Source organism: Notothenia rossii, assembly GCF_949606895.1.
Source record: "Notothenia rossii genome assembly, chromosome: 9".
In the NCBI taxonomy this organism is placed as follows: Eukaryota; Metazoa; Chordata; class Actinopteri; order Perciformes; family Nototheniidae; genus Notothenia; species Notothenia rossii.
In genome coordinates, this window is record NC_136907.1 from 78828830 (window position 1) to 78843755 (window position 14926).

Sequence of the window (14926 nt, forward strand, 5' to 3'; positions counted from 1 at the left end):
CACATTGAGTGTGTTATGTGCTTTTGTTGTTTATCTAAGATTAAAAGAGGGTGTTAAGGATCTATCTTAATATAAATCAAAGTTTTATTTACAACTGGATCTAAATAAAAATGTAATTGAAAAGAAGAAATAATGCCTGAACCCATTAAAAGCCAACTGGAAATGAATGTGTGCTAAATCTGAGCGTTTTAAATTGTGGTAAGTTTAAGGATTTTCCATTATTGACCTTTATATCCAGAAAATACCTTAAACTCCTTAATAATCTCTTCTTCTTCTTCTCTTGCTTTTGGCGGATTGGAAACAACTTAAAAGGTGCATACGGCCACCTACTGTACATGAGTATGCATCATCACATCATTCCAACTCTTTAACCTATGTTCTAATCAAAATAAAATACAAATAAATAAATAAATCAATAAAACCATTAAGTAAATAAAACAAAACAAAAAACTAAACAAATCTATCTTCTTTCCTGACCTAATGTTAAATAATTTTTCCTACCCCAGTTTCACTCAAGAATGTAAACAGTGCCTTTCTGGTAGCTTTTACTCCCTCTCCTTTTGTTCCCAAAACACCAACCACACTCCACTCCCTCTCTGCCTCTAAGACTTTAGCCTTTAATTGTTCTCTTTCCGCTTTATAGATTTCACAATTTAACAATATATGTTCTACATCTTCTTTTACTGCACAGTTCCCACACTTGTTACTGTCACTTTTCCCCATGATATACAGCGTACTGTTCAAAGCCGTGTGATTTATTCGGAGTCTAGCCATCATGATTTCCTCCCTTCTGTTTCTTTCTTTATGAATATTAATTGTAATTGTATTTTGTACTTTGTGATAGTCCTTGCCTTTCTGGTCTTTCTCCCACCTTTTCTGCCAGATCTCCATCCCTTTCTTCTTAATGACTGCTTTTCCTTCTCCTTTACCAAGTTCTGGTCTGACCTCTTCAACCCTAACTGCAATCCTATTATTACAGCAAGCATTTCTGCTGTATACACTGATAATTGATCAGATGTTCTTTTTAAAATAGATATTGTAAAGTCTGGGATGTATATGCCAACTCCAACACGCTCTTCCTTGTTCTTAGAGCCATCTGTATAAATTTGTAGGTAATTGTAGTACTTTTCGTTCAGATACATACTTGTTTTAATTCCCACTTCATTTATTTACCACTCTTTTTTCCTTTCTATGATATTCATATCTATGTTAGCTTCTGGGAACAGCCATGGGGGAACACTGCTAAATGGAGTTGCTTTGGCAAACGTGATATTCTCCACTCCATCTGCCCTCGTTCTTTCCTTACTCGTCCAGCCAAACCCACGTCCCTGGAATTTTGCATTTTCCCAGCAATCCTGTAATATTCTGTTTGGAATATTTTCCTCTCCACTTCCTTGTAGTCTGACCCAGTATGACAGAGCAAGTTTCTCTCTTCTGATCTCCAGAGGTGTCTCTCCTGCTTCTATCAGAACTGCATTAATAGGGGATGACTTTATTGCTCCAATACACAGCCGCAATGCTTTATATTGTATTCTATCCATTTTTAAAAGCGATGCTTTTGCTGCTGCTCCATATACTATACAACCGTAGTCTATTGTGGACCTCATAAATGATCTGTAAATGTCTATTAATGCTTGTTTATCTGCGCCCCAGTTGCATCCAGCTACAGCTCGCAATAAATGTAATACTTTTTTGCATTTTGTTTCCACTTGATTAATATGCATGTTCCATGTGTATTTGCTATCAAACCACAGTCCTAGGTATTTGAACTCATTCACCTTTGTCATTGGACGCTCATATAGTGTTAGCTGTTGGCCATCAATCTTGCGTTTGTTTGTAAATACCATGTAGCATGACTTGCTTTCTGACATTTTGAATCCCCAGTTATATGACCACCTCTCCACTTTTGTAATCGCTCTTGCTATATTCTCCATTACGTATGGGGCATTTCTTCCCCTCATCCAAATAGCCCCATCATCTGCGTACAGAGCCGATTGTATGCATGTGTCTAAGCATGTAAATATATCATTAATCATGATGTTAAATAATATTGGACTGACTGCACTCCCTTGGGGAATACCATTTTCTATTTCAAAATAGTTGGAAATATCTGCTCCAACCTTTACTCTAAATGTCCTGTCTGTTAAAAAGGCCCTTACCCAATTGTACATTCTCCCTCCAATACCCATTCTACCCAATTTGATCAGTAACCCCTCCCTCCACATAGAGGCATACGCCTTTTCAATGTCAAAGTACACTATTGCCATTATCTCTTTCATTTTCAATGTTTTTTCCACATCGTTACTCACTCTTACTAACGCATCTATTGTGGAACGCCCTTTACGAAATCCGCTCTGAAAACTACTCAGCAGCCCTTTCTGTTCCAGTACATGTGAGAGCCTACGGACAATGATCTTTTCCATCCATTTACATAGGTGTGATGTAAGAGCTATTGGTCTGTAGTTACTGGGGTTAGCTGTATCTTTCCCTGGCTTATTGAATGGTAGCACGATTGCTGTTTTCCACACACTTGGCATATCTCCTTCTCTCCAGATTTTATTGAAAAGACTCAACACCATTTTCATAGTTTCCATAGGTAACTGTCTAAACATAGCATAGCATAGCTGGTCTTGTCCTGGGGCTGTATATCCTGTACCTTGTAAGGCTATTTTGAGTTCTGACATTGTAAATTCCACGTCCAGAGCCGACCTATTATCCTGAGACCCCTTGTCCTTCAGCTTCTCCTCTTAAATTCATCCCCAACTGAATGTCATCAGGACACCTGGGGAAGGCGGAGCCAGGAGCGGACCAGGTGTACCTGCACAGAGACAGAGAAAAACACACCCAGCACGTAACACAATAAAGGCTCTCCTTGACTCAAACTCAAGATCCAAGAGATGACCCACGTCCTGTTGGTTCGGTCTAGTTTTCTTCCACAACTCCTGAAGGGTTTTGTAGTGTTTTTCTGGAGTCATGGCATTGCACTGAATCAACTTCAAAAGAGATGAGTCACACCAAAGCAAAGATTAGATATGTGCAGAGGCCACAATTTGTACTCGTATTTGTATCTGTATTTGTTCAGACAGCTAAATTATTTGTATGGGGATAAAAAAAAAGAATAATATAAAAAATCTGTACAGAAGCACACTACAGCAAAACACTGAACATTTTAAAGTTTGAACAATGTCGATAGCTTAAACGGTGTGAAAGGAGTACGAGGACAAAATGTAGGCGGAAGAAGTGGAATAATAAGGGGTAAGGGGGTAAAGTGTGCTGCTGAAGCACACAATTACAGTTGGGTGTAATAAACATTAGTCCGTAACTTTCCAATTGACCTGTGCCGTCATCACTATCGAGGTCTGTGGGCGTGTTCTCTGAGAGATCAGTGATCTCAGTTGATGCGCTCGTATCAGCATCATAGTCAGTGTCTTGTACTGTTGGTTTGAAGAGTAGTCTACGTTTCTTGAAGGAAAGAGTTGGGCTGGGCTCAGCAGTTGATCGGCTCATCACATTCTGGGTTGATTTGACATTCTGCAGTCTCTTGAGCAGTTGACGGAAGACTGATTCCTGTGGCATAAAATGGACATGACGACTCATTAAGAGATGTGAGAGAGATTATGATACATCACATAAAATACTTAAGAGTAGATACAATACCAGCCGAGTACAAATAAACACCCACCATGCAACAGATGGGGGTAAAAAAATTGGCTTTGCCAATAAATAAATAAATTACTGGACAGTTGGTCAGTAAACTAATTTTCAAAGTGCAATGAAAGGCCATGTGTGAATACTGATATTGACTGGCTGAGACAATCTCTACCATCAAAATCTTGACGTGAGGATATGAACAAATCAATCAACAAATGTAGCCTAACAATGAAAAGGTCAGTCACTAGCTGTTCTGTAGCACAGCTTGTAGGGTTCATCAGGACAACAAACACGCTCGCAATATAAGTCAGATAGTGATCATCAGTTATCTAATCACTAATGGAAATGTGGTGACACATTACTGGTATCAAGCCAACAAACAGGTATGAGGAAAACAATGATTAAAGTGAGAGGGTCGGCTATTCATTGAGATTTAGGACATATAATGTGAAAAAGGCAAAGTATGTGTTTTTGTGCCATACAGAATTGATTGTTAAAATTGAGTTTTTTTATAAAAGTTTTATAAATCTGATCTTATCTTTACAAGTTAAGGCTTCGATACTAAAACTTAAGGAAACATTTCTTTATTAAATAATGCATAATGCAGTTTTTGGGCAAGTCAAAAATATCTTTGGTCGGTAAATTCATTCACTTTATCCACTTTGGGCATATGGGAAAATAATGTTAATTTTGACCTTGAACACTAGATATCAAAGACGTGTATATTTAAAGTTTAAAAAAGATAACTTCAATTAGCTGACAATATTGTTGTGCTTATGAAAAGTAAATGTCAAGAGATGAAAATGACTTTTGACACTGAAAATTAAGAACCTACCCATGGTTTAGTCCTATCCTTATCTTGCAGCACAGGATAGTACTCAATCAACCTTTTGGCCATGGCAGACACCTCTTCACGAGAGGGATACTCTGAGTCTCCCCTGTCCTGCATGTCATTAGCCCTAAGGATCGCAATCATGCTTGTCATGGTGTTTCTGACCAAGCGGCACCTGAGCTCTTTGGACATGGTACCCCCGACATGAACTCAGTAGCCTCCGGCAGCAATACCCCTCTCAAGACCCCGGTGAAGACTGTCATGCGGTCCATAGAAGCCTCTGCGAGTGAGACCCCCCTCAAGTCTGTGATGCGGTCCCCAGAAGCCTCCGGAAGCAAGACCCCGGTGAAGACTGTCATGCGGTCCGACAAAGCCTCCGGTAGTGAGACCCCGGTGAAGACTGTCATGCGGTCCCCAGAAGCCTCCGGAAACAAGACCTCGGTGAAGACTGTCATGCGGTCCCCAGAAGCCTCCGGAAGCAAGACCCCGGTGAAGACTGTCATGCGGTCCGACAAAGCCTCCGGTAGTGAGACCCCTCTCAAGTCTGTGATGCGGTCCCCAGAAGCCTCCGGAAGCAAGACCCCGGTGAAGACTGTCATGTGGTCCCCAGAAGCCTCCGGTAGTGAGACCCCGGTGAAGACTGTCATGCGGTCCATAGAAGCCTCTGCGAGTGAGACCCCTCTCAAGTCTCTGATGCGGTCCCCAGAAGCCTCCGGAAGCAAGACCCCGATGAATACTGTCATGCGGTCCGTAGAAGCCTCCTGTAGTGAGACCCCTGTATGCCAGAAGACCCGTGCGTCTGTCTCCAATAAGCTGAAAGCTAATCTGGCTAAGGACTGGCCCTCTTCCCAAAATCAATGGTGCACTGGGAAGGGACTGCGGAATACCATGCGTGAAATCACGTTGCCTAAAAGCATGGAGACGTACATTCAGACATACAGAGGTCATTGTGAGGGTCTTGCACCGACAGTAAAACGGAAAGAGAATTGTATGTCCAATGTCAGCCGGATAAAGAACTTCATAGTATTCATGGCCCATGGTGTTGACCGGCTGTCAGACTGGCTGTTTCTAAAAGACACAAAGAGGGTCCGTGGCTGGAGCGAGTATATTTCAAAGTTGGGCCGGGCAGTCACAACATCGCTGTTGTTCCTGAAGACTGTGAACCATTTCCTGAGGTACTTGTCTGCATCAAAGCTCCGGGGGTGCAGGCTCACCCAGTCTGATATGACCAACATCATCAGAGAGGTGAAAGCCAACATTAACGATTTGAAAAATTCTGTCACTCTCCACCAGTTTAAGGTGAAGAGGGACAAGCTGGATCGTCTGCCGAGCCAGGCGGAGCTTCTCGCTGCCATGGCGGCCGCTGAGATGCGCATCCCTGATCTCCTTGACCTGATGGCTAGCAATCCGACCTCAATCACCCAGTACCTGCTATATGGCTATCTAACCCTCCATTGGAGCCTCATGTATGGCCACCGTCTGGGTGTGTACGCAAACATGACCAACACGGAGGTCTTTGAGGCGGACAGAAGGGGCACTGCTGAGGGCTACATCATCCACGTGCAGGATCACAAGACTGCCAAGACATTTGGTGAAGCACAGCTGGTGCTTACAATAAAGGAGTTTAGCTGGGTCATGCGGTGGATGGGGATAAAAGAGGGCTTGTCGGGTCCTCAGAGTGAATTCTTCCTTTTCACATCGGGGAAGCAGGCTTCCAAGAACCTGAACGCTCACTTGAAGAGGGCTTGGGCTGATGCTGGGCTAGAAACAGCCGTCACCTTCACCATCTTGCGCACTGCCCTGGCTGACAATATCAAGCATCACCAAGATCCAGAAAGCAGGTCGATTCTGGCTAGGTTTATGTGCCACGACGTAAGCACTGCAGACCGGTTCTACGCGAATACGCCTGGAATAAAGGAGGCATTGAAGATCCGCTCCATGTTCAGGGCGGCGGCAGCAGCTGCAGCAGCATCATCATCAGAAGGAGGTCTACCACAGTCAGCTACCTCCGAAGAGGATTCAGGGTGGAGAGCAGCGATACCTCTTCTTCAGGACCGATTGGTACTCCTGATGAGGGGAAAGGGGCCGTGGACTCAACCTTTTTTCCCCGGTGCACTGTACAAGTTAGACGGCTAATATGGCCCCCAGGCCCCTGTTAATCATGTTGTAATCATGTTGTTATTATGTTTATTTTGTATACTGTTTTTGTAAAAATGGTGTGATAATTAAATTAAAAAAAAAAAAAAACATTAGTATAACCTTGAAGGTTCCCAGGGGCAAATACAGTGCCAGGTGTCAGACTATTTAAACAATGTGTACCAATGATTAAGACACCTTCCCCGGCTTGTAAAATGCGGTGATGCGCCCTGGAGGTATCAGACTATTTTAAAAAACGTTTCCCTGCCTTTCAAACACGTATCCCTGGGTGTTTTAGCCTGTCATTTTGCAGGATATAATTTAACATGGAACCTCTCCTGGAAATGGACATACTCTGTGCATTTCCAGGAGAGGTTCCATGTTAAATTATATCCTGCAAAATGACAGGCTACAACTCTCTTCCATACGTTTAAAAACACTTTTCCGACTATTTTAAACAACTTTTCCCCGCCTTTCAAACACTTGTTCCTGGGTTATAGCCTGTCATTTTGCAGGATATAATTTAACATGGAATCTCTCCTGGAAATGGACATATTCTGTGCATTTCCAGGAGAGGTTACATGTTAAATTATATCCTGCAAAATGACAGGCTACAACTCTCTTCCAGACATTTAAAAACACTTTTCCCGACCATTTAAACATTATTTCTGGCTTGTAAAGTGCGGTGATGAGCCCTGACAGTATCAGACTATTTAAACGGTTACCAGGAGCATGAGAATATCCTCCAAAGAAGGGGTGGTAGTGTCATGAATAAGGCCGAATATTTATGCCGATGTGCGGACGGTAAAGCACCGCAAAATCCACCCCTTTAGGGTAACCAGGGGCATGAAGTTCTGTAGGGTGTGAACATCTGGGTTTAGTCCGTGGGGGAGTGCTTAAGTCCGGGGGCCCGGGGTCTCACGGTGCACGAGGTTATGGAAGTGCCACTGTTGCCGGAGGTCCTTAGTCCGTCCTTTGGGGCTCTGTCAGGGGCTACAGAGAGGTGGTTTTCCCCGGTCCCTCTCCTGGAGGTATGAAATAACCTGAGCTCCATGTGATGGAGCCGTGCTGGAGCTGCTTAGTCCATCCTTTGGTGGTCTGTGAGGGGCTAATGAGAGGTGTTTTCCCCGGTCTATTTGATGGAAGTCTGACACGAGCAGAGTGTGCATGCTTTGAAACTAATCCACCCACGCTTAGCATGCTATTTTAGGGTATAAATCGTACCTTGTCACCATGCACTGTGCTCCCTGGGACGACGCGCCCTCCTGTGGGGACACATGAGAACTGCACTCAAATCACTTTGTGCTTTTTAAACAGTTTAACATATTTTTTTCCACATTTAAAAAACGCTTTCTGCCCTGGAAATCATTTCTAATCATTATTACCGTTATGGAGGGGCTGCAGGAAAACTTTCCCCGCCTTGCAAACATTTATTCCTGGTTCAAATAATCAATTTGTTCCGCCTGCTTTGCGTCAGCACCTCTGCGGCTGTCAGATTAACACAGGTGAAGAGTTTATCGCCGGCCACTAGAGGGCAGTGTCACTGCTGTCGCTGCCCGGTTATGCCGTGCTCTGACCCGGAAGTGCCGAGCGGCCATTTTAGTTCAAACATTGTTCATGCACTCCGCCTCGAGTTGAGACGTTCGTCCACTCATTCATGTAAGACTGTTTCCACTATTATATTATACCATATATTATACTATATATATATTATACTATTATACTACTATACTCTGTTTCGTGGTATATATTTGTGTTGATTGAATTGCATGGATGTAATACTTTGTCAGCTTATCTTGCTGCATTATTCTGTTTTAGGGTGTCGTCATCCTTGTCAATAAATCACCGAAACTGACATTGAGGAGTGTGTTTCTTCATGACGACACCATGGTCGTTGTTGGATGCCCTGTCCCCGGCTGCGAGTTCAAATCCGATGACTTGTCTGAAGCACTCGTCATTGCTATATTGACGATTCATGGATGTAGCCACCAGCACGCAGCGCCTGTCATGGCCGCGCCAGCCCAGGCCCCAGCCCCTCACGGCCCGAGACTCGATCGGCCCAAAGTTGATGTGGGCGTGTCAATAGAGGAATGGAACGTGTTCATCCGCCGTTGGAATGTATTCCGCGCCGGCTCAGGCATAGGGGACGCACAGGCCCCCTTCCAGCTGTTTCAGTGCGCTGGGCCTGTACTTGGAGACAGCCTGTTGAAAGCCGTCCCCGACGCCGCTTCCGGACCCTTGCCAGACCTGATCACCGTCATGCGTTCCCTAGCTGTCATCCCAGTTGCTACATGCGTCCTGCGCACCGAACTACTTCAGTTACGCCAGGAACGCGACGAGACATTCCGCGCATTCGCTGCCAGAGTGCGGGGTAAAGCAGAGACATGCGCATATAATGCGGTATGCGAGTGTGGTAAGGACGTGGACTATACCGACCACATTATCCGCGATGTGCTGCTCAATGGCATCTATGACTCGGACATACGCCGCGAGACGCTAGGGACAACTGACGTCCTGGTCAAGCCAGTTAATGACGTGATTGCACTCGTCGAGAACAAAGAGATGGCCCGTAACGCTCTCCCGTCGTCCTCCCTATCAGCCATGTCGTCATTCCGGCGCTTGAAGACGACTCCACAGGCGAGCCCCGCCCCGAGCCCCGCGGACGGGGCTAAACGTGCCTCGTGTCCGGAATGTAAGAACGTCTTTAACGTCTTCACGGAGGGGCCTCGCGGGTGGAATCCTAAGCCTCACCAGGTGTGCATCGGCTGCTACAGGGCCCGCCGACAACAGAGGCGTCAACAGCCGTCATCCGACAGTCAACAGGCCGCCATGGGGTCGGAGCTGGTATCCCAGGTCTCGTCGGTGCAAGCTGGAGCCCGCCCTGGCCGACGTCGCGGGAGCCTTCGCCGACGCCGCGCCCCTACGTCGCACGGCTGTGTCGACAGGCCTTCACCTATCATACTCGAGCACCACATCTTCTCCAAGGGCGAATGGAGGCGAGCCAGGCTGAGAGACCACCCCCGGGCGTTAATCACCATCTCGATGGACATGCCAGTCGGGCCGAGGGATGGCACCAGCAACCGGGGCTCGGCCGACGGAGCTCGAATATCCGCCGTCGCAGACACTGGCGCGCAGTCGGACCTTTGGTCTCTGGAGGAGTTCCTGGCCTGCGGTTTCGCGCGGGACGACCTGCGACCCGTCAGCCTCAGCCTGTTGGCCGCCAACCGCTCCCCTATAGCCATCGAGGGAGCGTTCTTCGCTAGGCTCTCGACGACCTGCAGCGGGGGCCGTACTACATCCTGCCGTTCCATGGTATATGTGAGCAGCTCAGTCCGGGCCATGTACCTCTCCTACGAGTCGTTGCTCAACCTCGGCCTCTTGCCCATTAACTTCCCGTCGGACGACGTTGCAAGGGGGCCCAAGGACAGGCGTAGCCCTGACACGGCTGACACGCCAGTCCAGCCCCTGTCCATCAATGCGACGAGGTCAACCAACGGCGGCTGCGTGGAGCCAAGTGACCCCGGGGACGCCCAATGCTCATGTCCTCAGCGCACGGTCCCCCCGGCGCGCCCCGCAGCACTGCCGTTCCCTTGTACGCCAGAGAACAATAACCGGATGAAAGGTTGGCTACTCGGGAGATATGCCTCGTCGACATTCAATACTTGCCCCCATCGGGCACTACCATGCATGGAGGGGCCGCCTATCGAGATGCACGTGGACCCCGCAGCTACGCCTAAGGCATGCCACACCGCGGCTACGGTGCCTCTACACTGGCAGCGGAGGGTTCACGATGACCTCCTGCGGGACGAAGCCCTTGGGGTCATTGAACGCGTGCCGTACGGCGAGCCGGTGACGTGGTGCCATCGTATGGTAGTCACTCGGAAGCACGACGGTTCCCCCCGCAGGACCGTGGACCTCTCCCCCCTCAACAAGTTCTGCCAACGTGAGACCTTCGCCACTGAGTCCCCGTTCCACCTCGCACGCCGCGTCCCGAAGGGCACCTGGAAGACCGTCACGGACGCCTGGAACGGCTACCACAGTGTTCCCCTGCGTGAGTCGGATCGCCACCTCACTACCTTCATCACGCCCTTCGGCCGTTGGCGCTACACCAGGGCACCACAGGGTTTCCTGTCGTCAGGGGATGGCTACAACCGTCGGTTTGACGCCGTCCTCTCGGACTATGAACGCAAGGAACGTTGTGTGGATGACACCATCCACTATGACACCGACCTGGAGCAACACTGGTGGAGGACCATCGACTTCCTGACGCGTGTCGGCCGATCGGGGATCGTGCTGAATCCGGACAAGCTTCAGTTCGCGGAGAGGTGCGTCGACTTCGCTGGCTTCAGGGTGTCGGAATCTACCATCGAACCGCTCCCAAAATACTTGGACGCCATCCGGGACTTCCCCACCCCAGGCTCCACGACGGACATCAGGAGTTGGTTCGGCCTTGTCAACCAGGTGGCTAACTACGCCCAGTTGCGTGACACGATGGCTCCATTTAAGCCGTTCCTCAGCCCACGCTGTGCGTTCCTATGGTCCCCCGTTCTGGAGGAGGCCTTCCAGACGTCCAAGCAAGCCATAATGGAGGCCATCCGCGAGGGCGTGGAGATCTACGACATGCAGAAGCGTACCTGCCTCCGCCCTGACTGGTCCATGCGGGGCATTGGCTACTTCCTGCTCCAGCAACATTGTCACTGTGCCTCGGGCATACCGGACTGCTGTCCAGGAGGGTGGAGGGTCACCCTCGCGGGCTCGCGTTTCCTGTCCCCTGCGGAGCAGCGCTATGCAGCCGTCGAGGGAGAGGCCCTAGCTGTGGCATGGTGCCTGGAACAGACCCGGTACTTCACGCAGGGGTCCGACAACCTCGTCGTGGTCACCGACCATAAGCCGTTGGTGAAAATCTTTGGCGACCGTACGCTGGATGAGATCACAAACTCGCGTCTGTTTAGACTGAAGCAGCGCACCCTCCCATGGCGCTTCGACATTGTGCATCTGCCTGGCAAGAGCAACTATGCCGCTGATGCCACGTCGAGGCATCCTTCCAGCTCGGGTTCAGCGAACGGCCTCTCATTGGGGCTGCCGAGCGGGCCTGACGCCATGGAGTCAGCACTCATGGCCTCCATCCGCGACGACGCACGGGAGCTCGGAGCCGTCTCTTGGCCCCTCCTCGCACGGGAAACAGCGGCTGATGGATGCCTCGGCCACCTCCTCCAACTCATCGAGCAAGAGGGTGGGATTGACGTTAACGACCCTGCCCTGGCGAGTCTGTCATCGGTCTGTGAGTCCGTCTACGCCCAGGACGGCGTCCTGCTCTATCGGGACCGCGTCGTGGTTCCCCCATCCCTCCGTGGGAGGGTCCTTCGGCATCTCCATGCCGCTCACCAGGGGACCTCAGCCATGGGGCAGCATGCCTGAGCCATAGTTTACTGGCCCGGGATGTCCGGGGACATTCAGGCCACCAGGGACGGGTGTGCAGACTGCAACCGCAATGCTCCGTCACAGGCGGCTACACCCCCCCGGCCGTCCCCACCCCCGTCCACGCCATTCGAGGCGGTGTTTGCTGACTTCTTCGACTATGGGGGCCGTCACTACCTAGTTGTCGGGGATCGGCTCTCGGGCTGGGTAGAGGTCCTGAGCTCTACGGCGGGTACTGCCCTGGCGGGCTCAGCTGGCCTGGTCCAACACCTCCGGTCGTTCTTCGCCACCTTCGGCGTACCGGAGGAGCTCTCGAGCGACGGTGGTCCGGAATTCAAGGCGAGCCACACCGAGGACTTCCTCCGCTTATGGCACGTCGAACACCGTGTGTCTTCCGTTAGCTTTCCGCAGTCGAATGGGAGGGCGGAGGTTGCGGTTAAGACTGCTAAGCGCCTCTTGATGTCCAACACCGGCCCGTCGGGCAGCCTTGATCAGGACCGCTTCCTGCGCGCTATGCTGCAGTTGCGTAACACGCCTGACCCCGACTGCGACCTCTCGCCAGCACAGATCATCTTCGGCCGCCCACTTCGTGGCTCGCTCTCCTTCGTGAACCGCCTCGAGAAGTTCTCGAACCCGCATATCCGCCTGCTATGGCGCGAGGCATGGGCGGCGAAGGAGGACGCCCTTCGGACCCGTATGTCCTGTACCACCGAGTCTCTGGGGACTCACTCGAGACCGCTCCGCCCATTGGCACTCGGCGAAAGGGTATTCCTCCAGAACCAGCAAGGCCCGAGCCCCCACAAATGGGACAGGTCGGGGATCGTGGTGGAGTCGCCGGGCCACGACCAGTATCGGGTCAGGGTTGACAGTTCGGGACGTCTGACACTGCGCAACCGGCGGTTCCTCCGTGCCTACACGCCGGCCACACCCTGCGCCCGCGAGCAGTCGGCTGCGCCGTCGCCGCCGCCCGCTGCCCTGGGTCATCAGCCCCCACCTATCCACCCGGGCTGGGCGACGCCCCAGGGGATTGCTCAGCGGCCGGCTGTCGGGCCCCGCGACTCGGCTATTGGCGCTTCCCCACCGACGCCTGCTGATGGGGCGTCCTCTGACCTCGCTGTTCCTACGGGTGCCTTCCTGGGTGCAGCGCTCCCGGTGCCGCAGTCGCCGCCGACGCTGCCCCAGCCGACTCGGCCGGGCCGCTTGAGGAGGCCGCCTGCACGTTACGAGCCCGAGTCTGGCAGCTGGATACGGGATGTAGACCGTTAACCTATTCCGGCCCATAGCTTTCCGGTCTGGGGGGGATGAAGAGTTTATCGCCGGCCACTAGAGGGCAGTGTCACTGCTGTCGCTGCCCGGTTATGCCGTGCTCTGACCCGGAAGTGCCGAGCGGCCATTTTAGTTCAAACATTGTTCATGCACTCCGCCTCGAGTTGAGACGTTCGTCCACTCATTCATGTAAGACTGTTTCCACTATTATATTATACCATATATTATACTATATATATATTATACTATTATACTACTATACTCTGTTTCGTGGTATATATTTGTGTTGATTGAATTGCATGGATGTAATACTTTGTCAGCTTATCTTGCTGCATTATTCTGTTTTAGGGTGTCGTCATCCTTGTCAATAAATCACCGAAACTGACATTGAGGAGTGTGTTTCTTCAACAGATGAATGCACTTTTAACACTCACGCAGCCAGAATTCCTGCTCTTTTCCTGGGTTACAAAGTGAGGTGACGCAGCCTGTCCTCTGAGTCTCCCCGCCTCTCAGAGACTTATTTCTGGGTTAAAAAAGCCATGTGCTCCGCCCCCTGGATCTCTGCATGTGTGTGTGCCTGTGAGTCTGTGGCTACTGTCCACATGCCCGCATTATTAGGCACTATTTTCGGATACATTTTCTCATTTTCACCACTTTTCATGTTTTTATTATGTATATTGTTATATTATTATTATTATTATTGTATATATGTATACTGTGTATACTGTTTTTGTAAAAATCATGTGATTATTAAATAAATAGTAAAACATGAATATAACCTTGAAGTTTTCCAGGGGCAAATACAGTGCCAGGTGTCAGACTATTTAAACAATGTTTACCCAGGATTCAGACACCTTCCCTGGCTTGTAAAATGCGGTGATGCGCCCTGGAGGTATCAGACTATTTTAAACAACTTTTCCCCGCCTTTCAAACACTTGTTTCTGGGTTATAGCCTGTCATTTTGCAGGATATAATTTAACATGGAATCTCTCCTGGAAATGGACATATTCTGTGCATTTCCAGGAGAGGTTCAATGTTAAATGATATCCTGCAAAATGACAGGCTACAACTCTCTTCCAGACGTTTAAAAACACTTTCCCCGACCATTTAAACATTATTTATGGCTTGTAAAGTGCGGTGATGAGCCCTGACAGTATCAGACTATTTAAAGGGTTACCAGGAGCATGAGAATATCCTCCACAGAAGGGGTGGTGGTGCCGTGAATAAGGCCGAATATGGATACCGATGTGCGGACGGTAAAGCACCGCAAAATCCACCCCCTTTAGGGTAACCAGGGGCATGAAGTTCTGTAGGGTGTGAACATCTGGGTTTAGTCCGTGGGGGAGTGCTTAAGTCCGGGAGTCCGGGGACTCACGGTGTGCAAGGTTATGGAGGTGCCCATGTCAGGGACACATGCTGGAGGTCTGTGGTCCGTCCTTTGGGGGTCTTGGAGGGGCCACAGAGAGGAGATTTCCCCGGTCTCTGTCCTGGATGAGTGAAATAAACAGAGTCTCCATTTCAGGGACACATGCTGGAGGTCTCTCTCCCGAGAGTGGACATCCATTGCCCCTAAATAGGGTTAGGGTAATGTTGTGAATCGAGTGGCCTGTGTTCGTCGTCCAT

At 49.6% G+C, this 14926-nt stretch overlaps 1 protein-coding gene across 1 annotated transcript in view; it reads right to left on the minus strand.

Annotated features, from left to right (window-relative positions):
* The window catches only part of LOC307020564 (GTPase IMAP family member 4-like), a 186245-nt gene that overhangs the window by 85945 nt on the left and 85374 nt on the right, over positions 1–14926 (minus strand). The gene's annotated exons all lie outside the window — the stretch shown is intronic.